Below are 22,296 nucleotides of genomic sequence, written 5' to 3' on the forward strand. Positions count from 1 at the left end.
TGATTACATACCTCTCCTGCTGCTGCTGCTGCTGGCTGTCCAGCAGCAGACTGAAGGTGGCTGCTGCTGTGCACAGGTATATAAAGGCTCAGAGCCTATTATGACACGCGCAGCCAGCGTTCCATTGCCACATTCCATCTACTGCAGGCAGGATACCTGGCTGGCTGAATGTCGATGAGAAGCTCACAGAGACCGCCATAAGCAACAGTTTAACAGAATGCCACAGACTAATCAACCAAACTTTTTGGGTTGGGTTCTCTTTTATAGTCTGCAGGCATTAAATGAAAGAAGTCAGTGTTCCAGCAGAAGGAGACAACGTTTCAGAAAAGGCATTGTAGCAAACCAAAAAAGAAATTTTAAGCGCAGCAGAGTAACCAGCGCACATACCTGTTAGCTCAGGTGAGTTTAAAAGGCTGCTGTTGATAACAAGGGCATTTGCTAAATAGATGGTGTGTGTGCAACAATATACTGAAAGGTCAATTATATTGTGCAGCTTATCTCACCACCTGTAGTTATTTAGGTGAAAGCTCCAAAATGCTTGCCTAATATGTCTGTTTATCCAAAAGGAAGTAAAAAGGGAGAGCTAGAAAGATAGCATTGCATCACATTACATGGCAATGCAATGCACAGTTGCTGAAGTTGAACCAAAATGAGCTTGTAATCTGGCTTCTGCAACTTTGAACATGAAAAATCCAATGAGGAGAAGAAAAGCAAAGCCAAAGAGTCCATCCCAAAATCCGACAAACAAGCAAAATGAACAAAAAACATTGAATTCAATTCTTTCTGATTTTAGAAACTGCATTAAAGAAGGGGTGCACCGGTCCTGGAGATACTGCAATACCAGGTCAATGCGTGGAGTGGACAGAGCAAGCTCTTTTTCCATCTCCCTGTTCTAAAAATCCATTTAATATATGGTCCCCAGATAGGGGACGTATCAGATATTAAACTGATAAGAACAGATACTACACTTGATCTTAGCCAAAAGGCCGAGAAGCGATAACCAGAATTGGTTTCAAACTACGGAGCCACCCAAGGATCCTGAAAAGTCCATTTGTGGAGATGAGCTCCTGGACTCCCGTTAAGAAGACATGTTGTCAACCTCTAGATCCCTTACATGCCTGCACTTTTCGGCTTGCTGCTGCTGCAATCCACGCGTTTTAGATCTGCATAACTCCACCTCTTTAAACACAGCACCTTCACCCCCTGCTGTTCCCACCCGCCTCAACACCGTTGGAAGGGAGGAGAACCAATTAAGGCGGGGGGTGGGGTGGAACGAGCAGCTGTCTACCCTTAGCAGGAGGGCTCCTGATTACATACCTCTCCTGCTGCTGCTGCTGCTGGCTGTCCAGCAGCAGACTGAAGGTGGCTGCTGCTGTGCACAGGTATATAAAGGCTCAGAGCCTATTATGACACGCGCAGCCAGCGTTCCATTGCCACATTCCATCTACTGCAGGCAGGATACCTGGCTGGCTGAATGTCGCTGAGAAGCTCACAGAGACCGCCATAAGCAACAGTTTAACAGAATGCCACAGACTAATCAACCAAACTTTTTGGGTTGGGTTCTCTTTTATAGTCTGCAGGCATTAAATGAAAGAAGTCAGTGTTCCAGCAGAAGGAGACAACGTTTCAGAAAAGGCATTGTAGCAAACCAAAAAAGAAATTTTAAGCGCAGCAGAGTAACCAGCGCACATACCTGTTAGCTCAGGTGAGTTTAAAAGGCTGCTGTTGATAACAAGGGCATTTGCTAAATAGATGGTGTGTGTGCAACAATATACTGAAAGGTCAATTATATTGTGCAGCTTATCTCACCACCTGTAGTTATTTAGGTGAAAGCTCCAAAATGCTTGCCTAATATGTCTGTTTATCCAAAAGGAAGTAAAAAGGGAGAGCTAGAAAGATAGCATTGCATCACATTACATGGCAATGCAATGCACAGTTGCTGAAGTTGAACCAAAATGAGCTTGTAATCTGGCTTCTGCAACTTTGAACATGAAAAATCCAATGAGGAGAAGAAAAGCAAAGCCAAAGAGTCCATCCCAAAATCCGACAAACAAGCAAAATGAACAAAAAACATTGAATTCAATTCTTTCTGATTTTAGAAACTGCATTAAAGAAGGGGTGCACCGGTCCTGGAGATACTGCAATACCAGGTCAATGCGTGGAGTGGACAGAGCAAGCTCTTTTTCCATCTCCCTGTTCTAAAAATCCATTTAATATATGGTCCCCAGATAGGGGACGTATCAGATATTAAACTGATAAGAACAGATACTACACTTGATCTTAGCCAAAAGGCCGAGAAGCGATAACCAGAATTGGTTTCAAACTACGGAGCCACCCAAGGATCCTGAAAAGTCCATTTGTGGAGATGAGCTCCTGGACTCCCGTTAAGAAGACATGTTGTCAACCTCTAGATCCCTTACATGCCTGCACTTTTCGGCTTGCTGCTGCTGCAATCCACGCGTTTTAGATCTGCATAACTCCACCTCTTTAAACACAGCACCTTCACCCCCTGCTGTTCCCACCCGCCTCAACACCGTTGGAAGGGAGGAGAACCAATTAAGGCGGGGGGTGGGGTGGAACGAGCAGCTGTCTACCCTTAGCAGGAGGGCTCCTGATTACATACCTCTCCTGCTGCTGCTGCTGCTGGCTGTCCAGCAGCAGACTGAAGGTGGCTGCTGCTGTGCACAGGTATATAAAGGCTCAGAGCCTATTATGACACGCGCAGCCAGCGTTCCATTGCCACATTCCATCTACTGCAGGCAGGATACCTGGCTGGCTGAATGTCGCTGAGAAGCTCACAGAGACCGCCATAAGCAACAGTTTAACAGAATGCCACAGACTAATCAACCAAACTTTTTGGGTTGGGTTCTCTTTTATAGTCTGCAGGCATTAAATGAAAGAAGTCAGTGTTCCAGCAGAAGGAGACAACGTTTCAGAAAAGGCATTGTAGCAAACCAAAAAAGAAATTTTAAGCGCAGCAGAGTAACCAGCGCACATACCTGTTAGCTCAGGTGAGTTTAAAAGGCTGCTGTTGATAACAAGGGCATTTGCTAAATAGATGGTGTGTGTGCAACAATATACTGAAAGGTCAATTATATTGTGCAGCTTATCTCACCACCTGTAGTTATTTAGGTGAAAGCTCCAAAATGCTTGCCTAATATGTCTGTTTATCCAAAAGGAAGTAAAAAGGGAGAGCTAGAAAGATAGCATTGCATCACATTACATGGCAATGCAATGCACAGTTGCTGAAGTTGAACCAAAATGAGCTTGTAATCTGGCTTCTGCAACTTTGAACATGAAAAATCCAATGAGGAGAAGAAAAGCAAAGCCAAAGAGTCCATCCCAAAATCCGACAAACAAGCAAAATGAACAAAAAACATTGAATTCAATTCTTTCTGATTTTAGAAACTGCATTAAAGAAGGGGTGCACCGGTCCTGGAGATACTGCAATACCAGGTCAATGCGTGGAGTGGACAGAGCAAGCTCTTTTTCCATCTCCCTGTTCTAAAAATCCATTTAATATATGGTCCCCAGATAGGGGACGTATCAGATATTAAACTGATAAGAACAGATTTTTTTTTAATTTGGCTATCCCCTCACAGGGATAAAACCAGTTTTATTTAAAAATTACACAGATGTACAGAAATAAAAGCAACATTTTACATCATTACAAATTTGTATACATTGTCTCGAAACATACGAGACTTAAAAACATAAATTATTCAAATAGGATAAAAATTTGCATATATTCAAATTAATAAAATGTTACAAAAATTCAAAATGTGTTCCATACATTGACATCCCATTTTAGGGAGATATTTGGATTATTTTTTTTATCTAATAAAAAATATACATACATTTCACTTAAACAAAAACTAAAAACATCATTTAAAGACAATTCATCATGATTAAAAATTAAAATATTTCGGGCTTTCCAGAGAGCTATTTTGGCGCAATTTATTGTCTTCCATGCCATAATTTTTTGGTCTTCTGTTGGGCATTCCATAAGTCCATAAAGTATTGTGGCGTAGTTAAAGTCTTTGAGGTCTGCCACTTTTTCCATCAGAGGGAGCAATTTTCTCCAGAACGCTTTTGCAAAAGGACAAGTCCATAGTAGATGTTTCACTGATTCCTCCTCTTGACATCCGCTTCTTGGGCAAATGGCAGACCTCACGAGTCCTCTTCTATGTTGGAATGCCCGGCACGGAAGACATTGGTGTGCGCAGCTCCAAGCCAAATCTTTCTGTATATTAAAAAGATATTTTGCATTAATGACTTTCCATATATTCAATATTTGTTCATCATCATAGCGCTCAATGTTACATAACTCTTCATTTTTACAAAGACTTTTAATTAATTTCTTACTTATTTTGTAGATCTCCCGCTTCTTTACCCCCTAAATTAAAATGAATCACTATTTTTTCTAAAATTAAATAATGCGTTGGCAGTTTAAAAGCATATGGAGATGATAAAACCGTTTCAAACCACCCAAACTTTCTCGTAAAAAAAACAGTGTTATAACGCATAAAAAAGGACCAATAGTGATTTTTAAAAAGGGCATTAAAACAGAAGCAAAAAAATTTAATTAAAAGGAATCTACTAAAATCTGGAAAGTCTTTCCCACCTTTGAGCTTTGGTTTTGTTACAATTTCTCTTTTTAATTTCTCCATCTTAGAACTCCAGAAAAAAGTAAAACATGCTTTAGTGATCTTTTTTAAAATATTTACAGGGGGAGGGAAAACCAAACTCAAATACAATAAAAGAGGCAAAATGACCATTTTTATAATTAATACTTTACCCTCCATCGTTAATTTTCTCATATTCCACATACATATTTTCGTATTCACTTTCTGAGCTACCGCCTCCCAGTTATTTAGACCATTATTGGATTCACAGAAAGAAATACCTAAAATATTAATAGAGTCAGTTATTGGAATAAAAACATCGTGTAAAATCATCTCCCCAATATTTAAAATACTACTCTTATTAAAATTAACCTTAAAACCAGAAGCTGTACAAAAGGATTGGATCTGTTTGAGTGAGTTTTGTAGTGATGGTGCATCTCGGCAAAGGACCGCCACATCGTCCATGTAACCCACCACTTTTGCTTCTGTTCCTTTGCTTCCAGGTAGAGGGATACCACATATTTGTCTATCTCTACGGATTGCACATAAAAGTGGCTCAAGAGCACAAATAAAAAGTAGTGGGGACAGGGGGCACCCCTGTTTTACCCCTGATTTTAAAAAAACATCTTGTGTCTTAAAACCATTTACTAAAATCTTACTTGTGCAGTCCTTATAAAACGCTTTAAGAGATAATAAAAACCTTTCTGGTATGCCCATTTTTTCTAAAACCTTAAAAAGATAAAAATGAGAAATCTGATCAAAAGCTTTTTCGAAGTCAATTGATAAAATTGCCATCTTCCCTTTTCTGTTTTTAATGTCTTCAATACAGTCTTTAACAAGGTTTAGATTGTCCCAGATACTGCGCTCAGGCACACCACATACTTGGTTTGAGTGGATTATTTTTCCTATAATTTTTTTAAGGCGGTTTGCACAAATTTTTGCCATTATTTTATAGTCACAGTTTAGTAGGGTTATAGGTCTCCAGTTTTTTAAGTCTGTCTTATCACCTTTCTTATATAATAATGAGACCTCCCCTTTTTTCCAGGATTTTAATAAAACCTTATCATTAAAAACTTCAGTAAAAACATAAAACAGATCCTCTTTTAAAATATCATAAAATTTTACATAAAACTCTATAGGAATACCATCTGATCCAGGGACTTTTCCAATTTTAAAACTTTTTATGGTTTGTAAAATTTCTTCTTCTGTTATGTTTTGTGATAAAAACTCTTGGGAGGCGGTATCTAAAACAGATGTTATTTCTTCTAGAGAATTTTGCATTATATTTTTATCTATTCTTTTATCATTAAAAAGATTAAAATAGTAACCATGTACCTTTTCCAAAATTTTTCCCATATTTTTCTCTCCATCTATATCTTCAATTACTGTTTTTTTCTCTCTAATTTTTTTAAAAAAATATCTAGAACATTTTTCGTCTTCCTCCACGTGTTTTATTCTGGAGCGGAAAATGAGCTCTTTCCCTTTTTGTTCTAGTGATTTTGTTATTTCTTCTTTCAGTATTTTAATATCTTTTTCTACTTCTAGACCATTTTCTCTAAGTTTATATAAGGTCTGTAACCGGGTATTTAAATTATTATATAATTCTAGCTTTTCTTTTGCTTTATATATGCTTTTCTTAATAAAAAAATCTTTTATTTTTTTTTTCATTTTATCCCACCAGGCACTTATAGGGACATTTACATCTTTCTTCCTCCTGCAGTTTTTATAAAATTCAATAAAATCCGATAAAATCTTAGAATCATTTAAAAGGGATACATTCATTTTCCAAGTTTTTTTCCCACATTTTTTATTAGCATTAATTTTTACACTAAAAGATAAAAATTTATGATCTGAGAAGATATTATCGTGGGTTTCGCATTTATCAGGTAAAATTTGTTCTGAACCGAATATAAAATCTATTCTTGAACTGCAATTTAAATTGCTCCAGGTAAAGCCGGCCTCTACTGAAGTAGTCTTGTTGCATTCTTTATAAATATCAACAAGTCTAAAATCACTTAAAATATTACTTAACATACCAGAAGTTTTATCATAGTTTCTACTTACGGCTGTAGAGCGCCGACTTTCACCCTTTAAAATACAATTAAAATCACCTGCCAAGATAAAAGGTTCAGAGGTATTAATAAATAATGGTAAAATCTCTAACATGTCAGCTCTTTCATTTTTATCTGGGGACCCATAAAAATTTAAAAATTGCCATTTTACACCATTAATAAAAGCTTTAACTAATAACATACGACCTGGTAAAATCTCTTGGATAAAATCAATTTGAACGTTTCCCTTAAAAAGTATAGCTATCCCTGCTGATCCGGTAACATTTGACCCGGACCACACTGATGGGCCACATTTCCAATCCTCTTTGTATTTTTTGTAGGATACTGTGTGCGGGATATTGCATTCCTGTAAAAAGAAGACGGAAGCCGTAAGACAAGTTAAAAAATTAAATAATGTTACTCTTCTGGTTTTTGATTTTAGACCCCTCACATTGAGGGAAATGCCCTTAAGTTCTGCCATTGGAGGAAAGTAAAAAAATTATATAAAACAGAAATACGGAACTTACTTCCTATCCGCTGAACCGGCCAGACCACTTACGCTCGAGCTACTTCCCTCGTCCGAATTTATCGTAAGTAAGGACTCCATGGAGGAGGAACTTGACTCACCAAGACAATGACCCAACGCTACATGTGAGTAGCTTGGGAGACAACTAAGAGGAACAGCACCCTGGGTCTCCATGGGCTGGCCATTCAGATCCTTATCAGGTGGGTCCCCAGGTGGCTCCCCTGCACCCAGGGGAGGCCGACACACAGGGGAAGGTTGGGTACAAGGCAATGTACCCGAGCTCACGGAGCTGGCAAGGCCCGGCTCCCCACCGGGGTCAGCAGGGTCCGGGACTTTTGGGGGACCAACGTCCACCTCCCCACCAGGAGATGTGTCCATCTGATCCCCATCAGCCGCTCCATTCGAACCATCTTTCTTCCCTCTTTTCTTTTTATGGGGACCCACCGTAGTCCAGTTAGCCTCAGACTCAGGCCCAGGAAACCCAGTTTTTGCCTCGGGCTCGGTGTCAACCTTCTGCCGGTCTCTTTTGGTTTTACCGATCATGCCCTTTTGTTCCTTTTCTGCCTTTCTTTTAGCCTCCCTGTTGTCTTGGTGCCAACTTTTCCTCACTGCTTGGGAGTTACCCTTCATTACCTCTGAGCTTTCCTCATCACTCGAATTGCCCTCTTTGCTCGCTGAGGCTCCAGGTTGTTGTTCCTCCTCCTGAGGGGTGGTCTGACCTGTTGGTTCATTTTCGGATGTCCTGGCCTTTTCCTTCCGTCTCTGTTCGGCCTCCCAGAACCTATGTGGGCATGAAAAATAAAAATGACCAGGTTTTTGGCAGAAATTACATTTTTTATCATGAGGACATTCTTTGGTGTCATGTTCTGTACTAGCACAGTTTCTACAGGTTGCCTCACAGTCATCCTTAAAATGGCCATATTTTCCACAGTTTCTACAAAAGGGTGGCATACCAGAAAAAAAGAAGTCTCCATTTGAGGAACCTATTTTAAAACGTGCAGGAGGGAGTTTCACACCGCCTGGGAAATTAGGGTCTCTTTCACATGTTACTAGAAATTTCCATTTGGACGTCCATATGTGAAACTCATTAAGTACTTTCCCTATACATTTTACACTTTTAAAGTACATTGAAAGAAAACATGTTAGTTCCACTGAAGTAACGAAAGGAGAAAATACTTTAAGGATTACCATTTTTACCTCATCCAGGACGTGCTCGATAACTTGTATTCCTTTTAGAATAGGATTGTTTTTTGCCTTTCTGGCTCTTACCAGGACATCCTGAAAAATGCCTTCCCCGGTGAAGGTGATGTCATAATCGCCACGCCTCGGATAATCCTGGATAGAGAGAATCTCGTTCTTCTGCACATGAAAGAGCCCTTCAAGCACGTCCTGGACTACGTACCGCAATTTCCTTTCATCACTTCCGCCCTCTGTGAAATGAATACGGATAGTGTTTTTAAGCCTCGCATAGTGAGGCACGAGGTTGGGGTCAACCTCCATGGTAACGCAACAAGAAAAAGCAAATCGCAAACCGCTTGCAATCTGCGCCTTTCAGAGTTCTGTAAACAGAAACACCTGAGAGGCTGGGGGGGATCGCAATCCGTTACCCTGGGACTAAGCCCTCTCCCAATAGCAGCAGGCAGGGGAGCCCACCGAAGTGGGTCACCCTGCAAGGCCGAGGAGAGGGGTACCCGAGTACCTTCTGGACCACAGTCGCCTGTACAAGACACTTGACCGCAGCCAAAAGGCCGAGAAGCGATAACCAGAATTGGTTTCAAACTACGGAGCCACCCAAGGATCCTGAAAAGTCCATTTGTGGAGATGAGCTCCTGGACTCCCGTTAAGAAGACATGTTGTCAACCTCTAGATCCCTTACATGCCTGCACTTTTCGGCTTGCTGCTGCTGCAATCCACGCGTTTTAGATCTGCATAACTCCACCTCTTTAAACACAGCACCTTCACCCCCTGCTGTTCCCACCCGCCTCAACACCGTTGGAAGGGAGGAGAACCAATTAAGGCGGGGGGTGGGGTGGAACGAGCAGCTGTCTACCCTTAGCAGGAGGGCTCCTGATTACATACCTCTCCTGCTGCTGCTGCTGCTGGCTGTCCAGCAGCAGACTGAAGGTGGCTGCTGCTGTGCACAGGTATATAAAGGCTCAGAGCCTATTATGACACGCGCAGCCAGCGTTCCATTGCCACATTCCATCTACTGCAGGCAGGATACCTGGCTGGCTGAATGTCGCTGAGAAGCTCACAGAGACCGCCATAAGCAACAGTTTAACAGAATGCCACAGACTAATCAACCAAACTTTTTGGGTTGGGTTCTCTTTTATAGTCTGCAGGCATTAAATGAAAGAAGTCAGTGTTCCAGCAGAAGGAGACAACTTTTCAGAAAAGGCATTGTAGCAAACCAAAAAAGAAATTTTAAGCGCAGCAGAGTAACCAGCGCACATACCTGTTAGCTCAGGTGAGTTTAAAAGGCTGCTGTTGATAACAAGGGCATTTGCTAAATAGATGGTGTGTGTGCAACAATATACTGAAAGGTCAATTATATTGTGCAGCTTATCTCACCACCTGTAGTTATTTAGGTGAAAGCTCCAAAATGCTTGCCTAATATGTCTGTTTATCCAAAAGGAAGTAAAAAGGGAGAGCTAGAAAGATAGCATTGCATCACATTACATGGCAATGCAATGCACAGTTGCTGAAGTTGAACCAAAATGAGCTTGTAATCTGGCTTCTGCAACTTTGAACATGAAAAATCCAATGAGGAGAAGAAAAGCAAAGCCAAAGAGTCCATCCCAAAATCCGACAAACAAGCAAAATGAACAAAAAACATTGAATTCAATTCTTTCTGATTTTAGAAACTGCATTAAAGAAGGGGTGCACCGGTCCTGGAGATACTGCAATACCAGGTCAATGCGTGGAGTGGACAGAGCAAGCTCTTTTTCCATCTCCCTGTTCTAAAAATCCATTTAATATATGGTCCCCAGATAGGGGACGTATCAGATATTAAACTGATAAGAACAGATTTTTTTTTTTTAATTTGGCTATCCCCTCACAGGGATAAAACCAGTTTTATTTAAAAATTACACAGATGTACAGAAATAAAAGCAACATTTTACATCATTACAAATTTTTATACATTGTCTCGAAACATACGAGACTTAAAAACATAAATTATTCAAATAGGATAAAAATTTGCATATATTCAAATTAATAAAATGTTACAAAAATTCAAAATGTGTTCCATACATTGACATCCCATTTTAGGGAGATATTTGGATTATTTTTTTTATCTAATAAAAAATATACATACATTTCACTTAAACAAAAACTAAAAACATCATTTAAAGACAATTCATCATGATTAAAAATTAAAATATTTCTGGCTTTCCAGAGAGCTATTTTGGCGCAATTTATTGTCTTCCATGCCATAATTTTTTGGTCTTCTGTTGGGCATTCCATAAGTCCATAAAGTATTGTGGCGTAGTTAAAGTCTTTGAGGTCTGCCACTTTTTCCATCAGAGGGAGCAATTTTCTCCAGAACGCTTTTGCAAAAGGACAAGTCCATAGTAGATGTTTCACTGATTCCTCCTCTTGACATCCGCTTCTTGGGCAAATGGCAGACCTCACGAGTCCTCTTCTATGTTGGAATGCCCGGCACGGAAGACATTGGTGTGCGCAGCTCCAAGCCAAATCTTTCTGTATATTAAAAAGATATTTTGCATTAATGACTTTCCATATATTCAATATTTGTTCATCATCATAGCGCTCAATGTTACATAACTCTTCATTTTTACAAAGACTTTTAATTAATTTCTTACTATTTTGTAGATCTCCCGCTTCTTTACCCCCTAAATTAAAATGAATCACTATTTTTTCTAAAATTAAATAATGCGTTGGCAGTTTAAAAGCATATGGAGATGATAAAACCGTTTCAAACCACCCAAACTTTCTCATAAAAAAACCAGTGTTATAACGCATAAAAAAGGACCAATAGTGATTTTTAAAAAGGGCATTAAAACAGAAGCAAAAAAATTTAATTAAAAGGAACCTACTAAAATCTGGAAAGTCTTTCCCACCTTTGAGCTTTGGTTTTGTTACAATTTCTCTTTTTAATTTCTCCATCTTAGAACTCCAGAAAAAAGTAAAACATGCTTTAGTGATCTTTTTTAAAATATTTACAGGGGGAGGGAAAACCAAACTCAAATACAATAAAAGAGGCAAAATGACCATTTTTATAATTAATACTTTACCCTCCATCGTTAATTTTCTCATATTCCACATACATATTTTCGTATTCACTTTCTGAGCTACCGCCTCCCAGTTATTTAGACCATTATTGGATTCACAGAAAGAAATACCTAAAATATTAATAGAGTCAGTTATTGGAATAAAAACATCGTGTAAAATCATCTCCCCAATATTTAAAATACTACTCTTATTAAAATTAACCTTAAAACCAGAAGCTGTACAAAAGGATTGGATCTGTTTGAGTGAGTTTTGTAGTGATGGTGCATCTCGGCAAAGGACCGCCACATCGTCCATGTAACCCACCACTTTTGCTTCTGTTCCTTTGCTTCCAGGTAGAGGGATACCACATATTTGTCTATCTCTACGGATTGCACATAAAAGTGGCTCAAGAGCACAAATAAAAAGTAGTGGGGACAGGGGGCACCCCTGTTTTACCCCTGATTTTAAAAAAACATCTTGTGTCTTGAAACCATTTACTAAAATCTTACTTGTGCAGTCCTTATAAAACGCTTTAAGAGATAATAAAAACCTTTCTGGTATGCCCATTTTTTCTAAAACCTTAAAAAGATAAAAATGAGAAATCTGATCAAAAGCTTTTTCGAAGTCAATTGATAAAATTGCCATCTTCCCTTTTCTGTTTTTAATGTCTTCAATACAGTCTTTAACAAGGTTTAGATTGTCCCAGATACTGCGCTCAGGCACACCACATACTTGGTTTGAGTGGATTATTTTTCCTATAATTTTTTTAAGGCGGTTTGCACAAATTTTTGCCATTATTTTATAGTCACAGTTTAGTAGGGTTATAGGTCTCCAGTTTTTTAAGTCTGTCTTATCACCTTTCTTATATAATAATGAGACCTCCCCTTTTTTCCAGGATTGTAATAAAACCTTATCATTAAAAACTTCAGTAAAAACATAAAACAGATCCTCTTTTAAAATATCATAAAATTTTACATAAAACTCTATAGGAATACCGTCTGATCCAGGGCCTTTTCCAATTTTAAAACTTTTTATGGTTTGTAAAATTTCTTCTTCTGTTATGTTTTGTGATAAAAACTCTTGGGAGGCGGTATCTAAAACAGATGTTATTTCTTCTAGAGAATTTTGCATTATATTTTCATCTATTCTTTTATCATTAAAAAGATTAAAATAGTAACCATGTACCTTTTCCAAAATTTTTCCCATATTTTTCTCTTCATCTATATCTTCAATTACTGTTTTTTTCTCTCTAATTTTTTTAAAAAAATATCTAGAACATTTTTCGTCTTCCTCCACGTGTTTTATTCTGGAGCGGAAAATGAGCTCTTTCCCTTTTTGTTCTAGTGATTTTGTTATTTCTTCTTTCAGTATTTTAATATCTTTTTCTACTTCTAGACCATTTTCTCTAAGTTTATATAAGGTCTGTAACCGGGTATTTAAATTATTATATAATTCTAGCTTTTCTTTTGCTTTATATATGCTTTTCTTAATAAAAAAATCTTTTATTTTTTTTTTCATTTTATCCCACCAGGCACTTATAGGGACATTTACATCTTTCTTCCTCCTGCAGTTTTTATAAAATTCAATAAAATCCGATAAAATCTTAGAATCATTTAAAAGGGATACATTCATTTTCCAAGTTTTTTTCCCACATTTTTTATTAGCATTAATTTTTACACTAAAAGATAAAAATTTATGATCTGAGAAGATATTATCGTGGGTTTCACATTTATCAGGTAAAATTTGTTCTGAACCGAATATAAAATCTATTCTTGAACTGCAATTTAAATTGCTCCAGGTAAAGCCGGCTTCTACTGAACTAGTCTTGTTGCATTCTTTATAAATATCAACAAGTCTAAAATCACTTAAAATATTACTTAACATACCGGTAGTTTTGTCATAGTTTCTACTTACGGCTGTAGAGCGCCGACTTTCACCCTTTAAAATACAATTAAAATCACCTGCCAAGATAAAAGGTTCAGAGGTATTAATAAATAATGGTAAAATCTCTAACATGTCAGCTCTTTCATTTTTATCTGGGGACCCATAAAAATTTAAAAATTGCCATTTTACACCATTAATAAAAGCTTTAACTAATAACATACGACCTGGTAAAATCTCTTGGATAAAATCAATTTGAACGTTTCCCTTAAAAAGTATAGCTATCCCTGCTGATCCGGTAACATTTGACCAGGACCACACTGATGGGCCACATTTCCAATCCTCTTTGTATTTTTTGTAGGATACTGTGTGCGGGATATTGCATTCCTGTAAAAAGAAGACGGAAGCCGTAAGACAAGTTAAAAAATTAAATAATGTTACTCTTCTGGTATTTGATTTTAGACCCCTCACATTGAGGGAAATGCCCTTAAGTTCTGCCATTGGAGGAAAGTAAAAAAATTATATAAAACAGAAATACGGAACTTACTTCCTATCCGCTGAACCGGCCAGACCACTTACGCTCGAGCTACTTCCCTCGTCCGAATTTATCGTAAGTAAGGACTCCATGGAGGAGGAACTTGACTCACCAAGACAATGACCCAACGCTACATGTGAGTAGCTTGGGAGACAACTAAGAGGAACAGCACCCTGGGTCTCCATGGGCTGGCCATTCAGATCCTTATCAGGTGGGTCCCCAGGTGGCTCCCCTGCACCCAGGGGAGGCCGACACACAGGGGAAGGTTGGGTACAAGGCAATGTACCCGAGCTCACGGAGCTGGCAAGGCCCGGCTCCCCACCGGGGTCAGCAGGGTCCGGGACTTTTGGGGGACCAACGTCCACCTCCCCACCAGGAGATGTGTCCATCTGATCCCCATCAGCCGCTCCATTCGAACCATCTTTCTTCCCTCTTTTCTTTTTATGGGGACCCACCGTAGTCCAGTTAGCCTCAGACTCAGGCCCAGGAAACCCAGTTTTTGCCTCGGGCTCGGTGTTAACCTTCTGCCGGTCTCTTTTGGTTTTACCGATCATGCCCTTTTGTTCCTTTTCTGCCTTTCTTTTAGCCTCCCTGTTGTCTTGGTGCCAACTTTTCCTCACTGCTTGGGAGTTACCCTTCATTACCTCTGAGCTTTCCTCATCACTCGAATTGCCCTCTTTGCTCGCTGAGGCTCCAGGTTGTTGTTCCTCCTCCTGAGGGGTGGTCTGACCTGTTGGTTCATTTTCGGATGTCCTGGCCTTTTCCTTCCGTCTCTGTTCGGCCTCCCAGAACCTATGTGGGCATGAAAAATAAAAATGACCAGGTTTTTGGCAGAAATTACATTTTTTATCATGAGGACATTCTTTGGTGTCATGTTCTGTACTAGCACAGTTTCTACAGGTTGCCTCACAGTCATCCTTAAAATGGCCATATTTTCCACAGTTTCTACAAAAGGGTGGCATACCAGAAAAAAAGAAGTCTCCATTTGAGGAACCTATTTTAAAACGTGCAGGAGGGAGTTTCCCACCGCCTGGGAAATTAGGGTCTCTTTCACATGTTACTAGAAATTTCCATTTGGACGTCCATATGTAAAACTCATTAAGTACTTTCCCTATACATTTTACACTTTTAAAGTACATTGAAAGAAAACATGTTAGTTCCACGGAAGTAACGAAAGGAGAAAATACTTTAAGGATTACCATTTTTACCTCATCCAGGACGTGCTTGATAACTTGTATTCCTTTTAGAATAGGATTGTTTTTTGCCTTTCTGGCTCTTACCAGGACATCCTGAAAAATGCCTTCCCTGGTGAAGGTGATGTCATAATCGCCACGCCTCGGATAATCCTGGATAGAGAGAATCTCGTTCTTCTGCACATGAAAGAGCCCTTCAAGCACGTCCTGGACTACGTACCGCAATTTCCTTTCATCACTTCCGCCCTCTGTGAAATGAATACGGATAGTGTTTTTAAGCCTCGCATAGTGAGGCACGAGGTTGGGGTCAACCTCCATGGTAACGCAACAAGAAAAAGCAAATCGCAAACCGCTTGCAATCTGCGCCTTTCAGAGTTCTGTAAACAGAAACACCTGAGAGGCTGGGGGGGATCGCAACCCGTTACCCTGGGACTAAGCCCTCTCCCAATAGCAGCAGGCAGGGGAGCCCACCGAAGTGGGTCACCCTGCAAGGCCGAGGAGAGGGGTACCCGAGTACCTTCTGGACCACAGTCGCCTGTACAAGACACTTGACCGCAGCCAAAAGGCCGAGAAGCGATAACCAGAATTGGTTTCAAACTACGGAGCCACCCAAGGATCCTGAAAAGTCCATTTGTGGAGATGAGCTCCTGGACTCCCGTTAAGAAGACATGTTGTCAACCTCTAGATCCCTTACATGCCTGCACTTTTCGGCTTGCTGCTGCTGCAATCCACGCGTTTTAGATCTGCATAACTCCACCTCTTTAAACACAGCACCTTCACCCCCTGCTGTTCCCACCCGCCTCAACACCGTTGGAAGGGAGGAGAACCAATTAAGGCGGGGGGTGGGGTGGAACGAGCAGCTGTCTACCCTTAGCAGGAGGGCTCCTGATTACATACCTCTCCTGCTGCTGCTGCTGCTGGCTGTCCAGCAGCAGACTGAAGGTGGCTGCTGCTGTGCACAGGTATATAAAGGCTCAGAGCCTATTATGACACGCGCAGCCAGCGTTCCATTGCCACATTCCATCTACTGCAGGCAGGATACCTGGCTGGCTGAATGTCGCTGAGAAGCTCACAGAGACCGCCATAAGCAACAGTTTAACAGAATGCCACAGACTAATCAACCAAACTTTTTGGGTTGGGTTCTCTTTTATAGTCTGCAGGCATTAAATGAAAGAAGTCAGTGTTCCAGCAGAAGGAGACATCGTTTCAGAAAAGGCATTGTAGCAAACCAAAAAAGAAATTTTAAGCGCAGCAGAGTAACCAGCGCACATACCTGTTAGCTCAGGTGAGTTTAAAAGGCTGCTGTTGATAACAAGGGCATTTGCTAAATAGATGGTGTGTGTGCAACAATATACTGAAAGGTCAATTATATTGTGCAGCTTATCTCACCACCTGTAGTTATTTAGGTGAAAGCTCCAAAATGCTTGCCTAATATGTCTGTTTATCCAAAAGGAAGTAAAAAGGGAGAGCTAGAAAGATAGCATTGCATCACATTACATGGCAATGCAATGCACAGTTGCTGAAGTTGAACCAAAATGAGCTTGTAATCTGGCTTCTGCAACTTTGAACATGAAAAATCCAATGAGGAGAAGAAAAGCAAAGCCAAAGAGTCCATCCCAAAATCCGACAAACAAGCAAAATGAACAAAAAACATTGAATTCAATTCTTTCTGATTTTAGAAACTGCATTAAAGAAGGGGTGCACCGGTCCTGGAGATACTGCAATACCAGGTCAATGCGTGGAGTGGACAGAGCAAGCTCTTTTTCCATCTCCCTGTTCTAAAAATCCATTTAATATATGGTCCCCAGATAGGGGACGTATCAGATATTAAACTGATAAGAACAGATACTACACTTGATCTTAGCCAAAAGGCCGAGAAGCGATAACCAGAATTGGTTTCAAACTACGGAGCCACCCAAGGATCCTGAAAAGTCCATTTGTGGAGATGAGCTCCTGGACTCCCGTTAAGAAGACATGTTGTCAACCTCTAGATCCCTTACATGCCTGCACTTTTCGGCTTGCTGCTGCTGCAATCCACGCGTTTTAGATCTGCATAACTCCACCTCTTTAAACACAGCACCTTCACCCCCTGCTGTTCCCACCCGCCTCAACACCGTTGGAAGGGAGGAGAACCAATTAAGGCGGGGGGTGGGGTGGAACGAGCAGCTGTCTACCCTTAGCAGGAGGGCTCCTGATTACATACCTCTCCTGCTGCTGCTGCTGCTGCTGGCTGTCCAGCAGCAGACTGAAGGTGGCTGCTGCTGTGCACAGGTATATAAAGGCTCAGAGCCTATTATGACACGCGCAGCCAGCGTTCCATTGCCACATTCCATCTACTGCAGGCAGGATACCTGGCTGGCTGAATGTCGCTGAGAAGCTCACAGAGACCGCCATAAGCAACAGTTTAACAGAATGCCACAGACTAATCAACCAAACTTTTTGGGTTGGGTTCTCTTTTATAGTCTGCAGGCATTAAATGAAAGAAGTCAGTGTTCCAGCAGAAGGAGACATCGTTTCAGAAAAGGCATTGTAGCAAACCAAAAAAGAAATTTTAAGCGCAGCAGAGTAACCAGCGCACATACCTGTTAGCTCAGGTGAGTTTAAAAGGCTGCTGTTGATAACAAGGGCATTTGCTAAATAGATGGTGTGTGTGCAACAATATACTGAAAGGTCAATTATATTGTGCAGCTTATCTCACCACCTGTAGTTATTTAGGTGAAAGCTCCAAAATGCTTGCCTAATATGTCTGTTTATCCAAAAGGAAGTAAAAAGGGAGAGCTAGAAAGATAGCATTGCATCACATTACATGGCAATGCAATGCACAGTTGCTGAAGTTGAACCAAAATGAGCTTGTAATCTGGCTTCTGCAACTTTGAACATGAAAAATCCAATGAGGAGAAGAAAAGCAAAGCCAAAGAGTCCATCCCAAAATCCGACAAACAAGCAAAATGAACAAAAAACATTGAATTCAATTCTTTCTGATTTTAGAAACTGCATTAAAGAAGGGGTGCACCGGTCCTGGAGATACTGCAATACCAGGTCAATGCGTGGAGTGGACAGAGCAAGCTCTTTTTCCATCTCCCTGTTCTAAAAATCCATTTAATATATGGTCCCCAGATAGGGGACGTATCAGATATTAAACTGATAAGAACAGATACTACACTTGATCTTAGCCAAAAGGCCGAGAAGCGATAACCAGAATTGGTTTCAAACTACGGAGCCACCCAAGGATCCTGAAAAGTCCATTTGTGGAGATGAGCTCCTGGACTCCCGTTAAGAAGACATGTTGTCAACCTCTAGATCCCTTACATGCCTGCACTTTTCGGCTTGCTGCTGCTGCAATCCACGCGTTTTAGATCTGCATAACTCCACCTCTTTAAACACAGCACCTTCACCCCCTGCTGTTCCCACCCGCCTCAACACCGTTGGAAGGGAGGAGAACCAATTAAGGCGGGGGGTGGGGTGGAACGAGCAGCTGTCTACCCTTAGCAGGAGGGCTCCTGATTACATACCTCTCCTGCTGCTGCTGCTGCTGCTGGCTGTCCAGCAGCAGACTGAAGGTGGCTGCTGCTGTGCACAGGTATATAAAGGCTCAGAGCCTATTATGACACGCGCAGCCAGCGTTCCATTGCCACATTCCATCTACTGCAGGCAGGATACCTGGCTGGCTGAATGTCGCTGAGAAGCTCACAGAGACCGCCATAAGCAACAGTTTAACAGAATGCCACAGACTAATCAACCAAACTTTTTGGGTTGGGTTCTCTTTTATAGTCTGCAGGCATTAAATGAAAGAAGTCAGTGTTCCAGCAGAAGGAGACAACGTTTCAGAAAAGGCATTGTAGCAAACCAAAAAAGAAATTTTAAGCGCAGCAGAGTAACCAGCGCACATACCTCTTAGCTCAGGTGAGTTTAAAAGGCTGCTGTTGATAACAAGGGCATTTGCTAAATAGATGGTGTGTGTGCAACAATATACTGAAAGGTCAATTATATTGTGCAGCTTATCTCACCACCTGTAGTTATTTAGGTGAAAGCTCCAAAATGCTTGCCTAATATGTCTGTTTATCCAAAAGGAAGTAAAAAGGGAGAGCTAGAAAGATAGCATTGCATCACATTACATGGCAATGCAATGCACAGTTGCTGAAGTTGAACCAAAATGAGCTTGTAATCTGGCTTCTGCAACTTTGAACATGAAAAATCCAATGAGGAGAAGAAAAGCAAAGCCAAAGAGTCCATCCCAAAATCCGACAAACAAGCAAAATGAACAAAAAACATTGAATTCAATTCTTTCTGATTTTAGAAACTGCATTAAAGAAGGGGTGCACCGGTCCTGGAGATACTGCAATACCAGGTCAATGCGTGGAGTGGACAGAGCAAGCTCTTTTTCCATCTCCCTGTTCTAAAAATCCATTTAATATATGGTCCCCAGATAGGGGACGTATCAGATATTAAACTGATAAGAACAGATACTACACTTGATCTTAGCCAAAAGGCCGAGAAGCGATAACCAGAATTGGTTTCAAACTACGGAGCCACCCAAGGATCCTGAAAAGTCCATTTGTGGAGATGAGCTCCTGGACTCCCGTTAAGAAGACATGTTGTCAACCTCTAGATCCCTTACATGCCTGCACTTTTCGGCTTGCTGCTGCTGCAATCCACGCGTTTTAGATCTGCATAACTCCACCTCTTTAAACACAGCACCTTCACCCCCTGCTGTTCCCACCCGCCTCAACACCGTTGGAAGGGAGGAGAACCAATTAAGGCGGGGGGTGGGGTGGAACGAGCAGCTGTCTACCCTTAGCAGGAGGGCTCCTGATTACATACCTCTCCTGCTGCTGCTGCTGCTGGCTGTCCAGCAGCAGACTGAAGGTGGCTGCTGCTGTGCACAGGTATATAAAGGCTCAGAGCCTATTATGACACGCGCAGCCAGCGTTCCATTGCCACATTCCATCTACTGCAGGCAGGATACCTGGCTGGCTGAATGTCGCTGAGAAGCTCACAGAGACCGCCATAAGCAACAGTTTAACAGAATGCCACAGACTAATCAACCAAACTTTTTGGGTTGGGTTCTCTTTTATAGTCTGCAGGCATTAAATGAAAGAAGTCAGTGTTCCAGCAGAAGGAGACAACGTTTCAGAAAAGGCATTGTAGCAAACCAAAAAAGAAATTTTAAGCGCAGCAGAGTAACCAGCGCACATACCTGTTAGCTCAGGTGAGTTTAAAAGGCTGCTGTTGATAACAAGGGCATTTGCTAAATAGATGGTGTGTGTGCAACAATATACTGAAAGGTCAATTATATTGTGCAGCTTATCTCACCACCTGTAGTTATTTAGGTGAAAGCTCCAAAATGCTTGCCTAATATGTCTGTTTATCCAAAAGGAAGTAAAAAGGGAGAGCTAGAAAGATAGCATTGCATCACATTACATGGCAATGCAATGCACAGTTGCTGAAGTTAAACCAAAATGAGCTTGTAATCTGGCTTCTGCAACTTTGAACATGAAAAATCCAATGAGGAGAAGAAAAGCAAAGCCAAAGAGTCCATCCCAAAATCCGACAAACAAGCAAAATGAACAAAAAACATTGAATTCAATTCTTTCTGATTTTAGAAACTGCATTAAAGAAGGGGTGCACCGGTCCTGGAGATACTGCAATACCAGGTCAATGCGTGGAGTGGACAGAGCAAGCTCTTTTTCCATCTCCCTGTTCTAAAAATCCATTTAATATATGGTCCCCAGATAGGGGACGTATCAGATATTAAACTGATAAGAACAGATACTACACTTGATCTTAGCCAAAAGGCCGAGAAGCGATAACCAGAATTGGTTTCAAACTACGGAGCCACCCAAGGATCCTGAAAAGTCCATTTGTGGAGATGAGCTCCTGGACTCCCGTTAAGAAGACATGTTGTCAACCTCTAGATCCCTTACATGCCTGCACTTTTCGGCTTGCTGCTGCTGCAATCCACGCGTTTTAGATCTGCATAACTCCACCTCTTTAAACACAGCACCTTCACCCCCTGCTGTTCCCACCCGCCTCAACACCGTTGGAAGGGAGGAGAACCAATTAAGGCGGGGGGTGGGGTGGAACGAGCAGCTGTCTACCCTTAGCAGGAGGGCTCCTGATTACATACCTCTCCTGCTGCTGCTGCTGCTGGCTGTCCAGCAGCAGACTGAAGGTGGCTGCTGCTGTGCACAGGTATATAAAGGCTCAGAGCCTATTATGACACGCGCAGCCAGCGTTCCATTGCCACATTCCATCTACTGCAGGCAGGATACCTGGCTGGCTGAATGTCGCTGAGAAGCTCACAGAGACCGCCATAAGCAACAGTTTAACAGAATGCCACAGACTAATCAACCAAACTTTTTGGGTTGGGTTCTCTTTTATAGTCTGCAGGCATTAAATGAAAGAAGTCAGTGTTCCAGCAGAAGGAGACAACGTTTCAGAAAAGGCATTGTAGCAAACCAAAAAAGAAATTTTAAGCGCAGCAGAGTAACCAGCGCACATACCTGTTAGCTCAGGTGAGTTTAAAAGGCTGCTGTTGATAACAAGGGCATTTGCTAAATAGATGGTGTGTGTGCAACAATATACTGAAAGGTCAATTATATTGTGCAGCTTATCTCACCACCTGTAGTTATTTAGGTGAAAGCTCCAAAATGCTTGCCTAATATGTCTGTTTATCCAAAAGGAAGTAAAAAGGGAGAGCTAGAAAGATAGCATTGCATCACATTACATGGCAATGCAATGCACAGTTGCTGAAGTTGAACCAAAATGAGCTTGTAATCTGGCTTCTGCAACTTTGAACATGAAAAATCCAATGAGGAGAAGAAAAGCAAAGCCAAAGAGTCCATCCCAAAATCCGACAAACAAGCAAAATGAACAAAAAACATTGAATTCAATTCTTTCTGATTTTAGAAACTGCATTAAAGAAGGGGTGCACCGGTCCTGGAGATACTGCAATACCAGGTCAATGCGTGGAGTGGACAGAGCAAGCTCTTTTTCCATCTCCCTGTTCTAAAAATCCATTTAATATATGGTCCCCAGATAGGGGACGTATCAGATATTAAACTGATAAGAACAGATACTACACTTGATCTTAGCCAAAAGGCCGAGAAGCGATAACCAGAATTGGTTTCAAACTACGGAGCCACCCAAGGATCCTGAAAAGTCCATTTGTGGAGATGAGCTCCTGGACTCCCGTTAAGAAGACATGTTGTCAACCTCTAGATCCCTTACATGCCTGCACTTTTCGGCTTGC

General features: G+C 41.1%; 9 non-coding genes across 9 annotated transcripts; all 9 read right to left on the minus strand.

Annotated features, from left to right (window-relative positions):
- Nucleotides 1–807: 807 nt before the first annotated feature.
- Nucleotides 808–998, minus strand: LOC141203998 (U2 spliceosomal RNA). Its single transcript, XR_012274973.1, has one exon. It is a non-coding gene; the product is annotated as a U2 spliceosomal RNA (small nuclear RNA).
- A 1,115-nt stretch (nt 999–2,113) lies between these two features.
- Nucleotides 2,114–2,304, minus strand: LOC141203999 (U2 spliceosomal RNA). The gene has a single exon (XR_012274974.1). It is a non-coding gene; the product is annotated as a U2 spliceosomal RNA (small nuclear RNA).
- A 1,115-nt stretch (nt 2,305–3,419) lies between these two features.
- LOC141204285 (U2 spliceosomal RNA) lies at nt 3,420–3,606 on the minus strand. The gene has a single exon (XR_012275242.1). It is a non-coding gene; the product is annotated as a U2 spliceosomal RNA (small nuclear RNA).
- A 6,471-nt stretch (nt 3,607–10,077) lies between these two features.
- Nucleotides 10,078–10,267, minus strand: LOC141204313 (U2 spliceosomal RNA). The gene has a single exon (XR_012275264.1). It is a non-coding gene; the product is annotated as a U2 spliceosomal RNA (small nuclear RNA).
- Nucleotides 10,268–16,737: 6,470 nt separating this feature from the next.
- Nucleotides 16,738–16,928, minus strand: LOC141204000 (U2 spliceosomal RNA). The gene has a single exon (XR_012274975.1). It is a non-coding gene; the product is annotated as a U2 spliceosomal RNA (small nuclear RNA).
- Nucleotides 16,929–18,046: 1,118 nt separating this feature from the next.
- Nucleotides 18,047–18,237, minus strand: LOC141204001 (U2 spliceosomal RNA). The gene has a single exon (XR_012274976.1). It is a non-coding gene; the product is annotated as a U2 spliceosomal RNA (small nuclear RNA).
- Nucleotides 18,238–19,355: 1,118 nt separating this feature from the next.
- LOC141204002 (U2 spliceosomal RNA) lies at nt 19,356–19,546 on the minus strand. The gene has a single exon (XR_012274977.1). It is a non-coding gene; the product is annotated as a U2 spliceosomal RNA (small nuclear RNA).
- A 1,115-nt stretch (nt 19,547–20,661) lies between these two features.
- Nucleotides 20,662–20,852, minus strand: LOC141204003 (U2 spliceosomal RNA). Its single transcript, XR_012274978.1, has one exon. It is a non-coding gene; the product is annotated as a U2 spliceosomal RNA (small nuclear RNA).
- A 1,115-nt stretch (nt 20,853–21,967) lies between these two features.
- Nucleotides 21,968–22,158, minus strand: LOC141204004 (U2 spliceosomal RNA). The gene has a single exon (XR_012274979.1). It is a non-coding gene; the product is annotated as a U2 spliceosomal RNA (small nuclear RNA).
- Nucleotides 22,159–22,296: the final 138 nt, after the last annotated feature.

This window comes from Phyllobates terribilis, unplaced genomic scaffold (genome assembly GCF_046119375.1).
Source record: "Phyllobates terribilis strain yellow unplaced genomic scaffold, ASM4611937v1 Scaffold_134__1_contigs__length_4944459, whole genome shotgun sequence".
NCBI classification, from domain to species: domain Eukaryota; kingdom Metazoa; phylum Chordata; class Amphibia; order Anura; family Dendrobatidae; genus Phyllobates; species Phyllobates terribilis.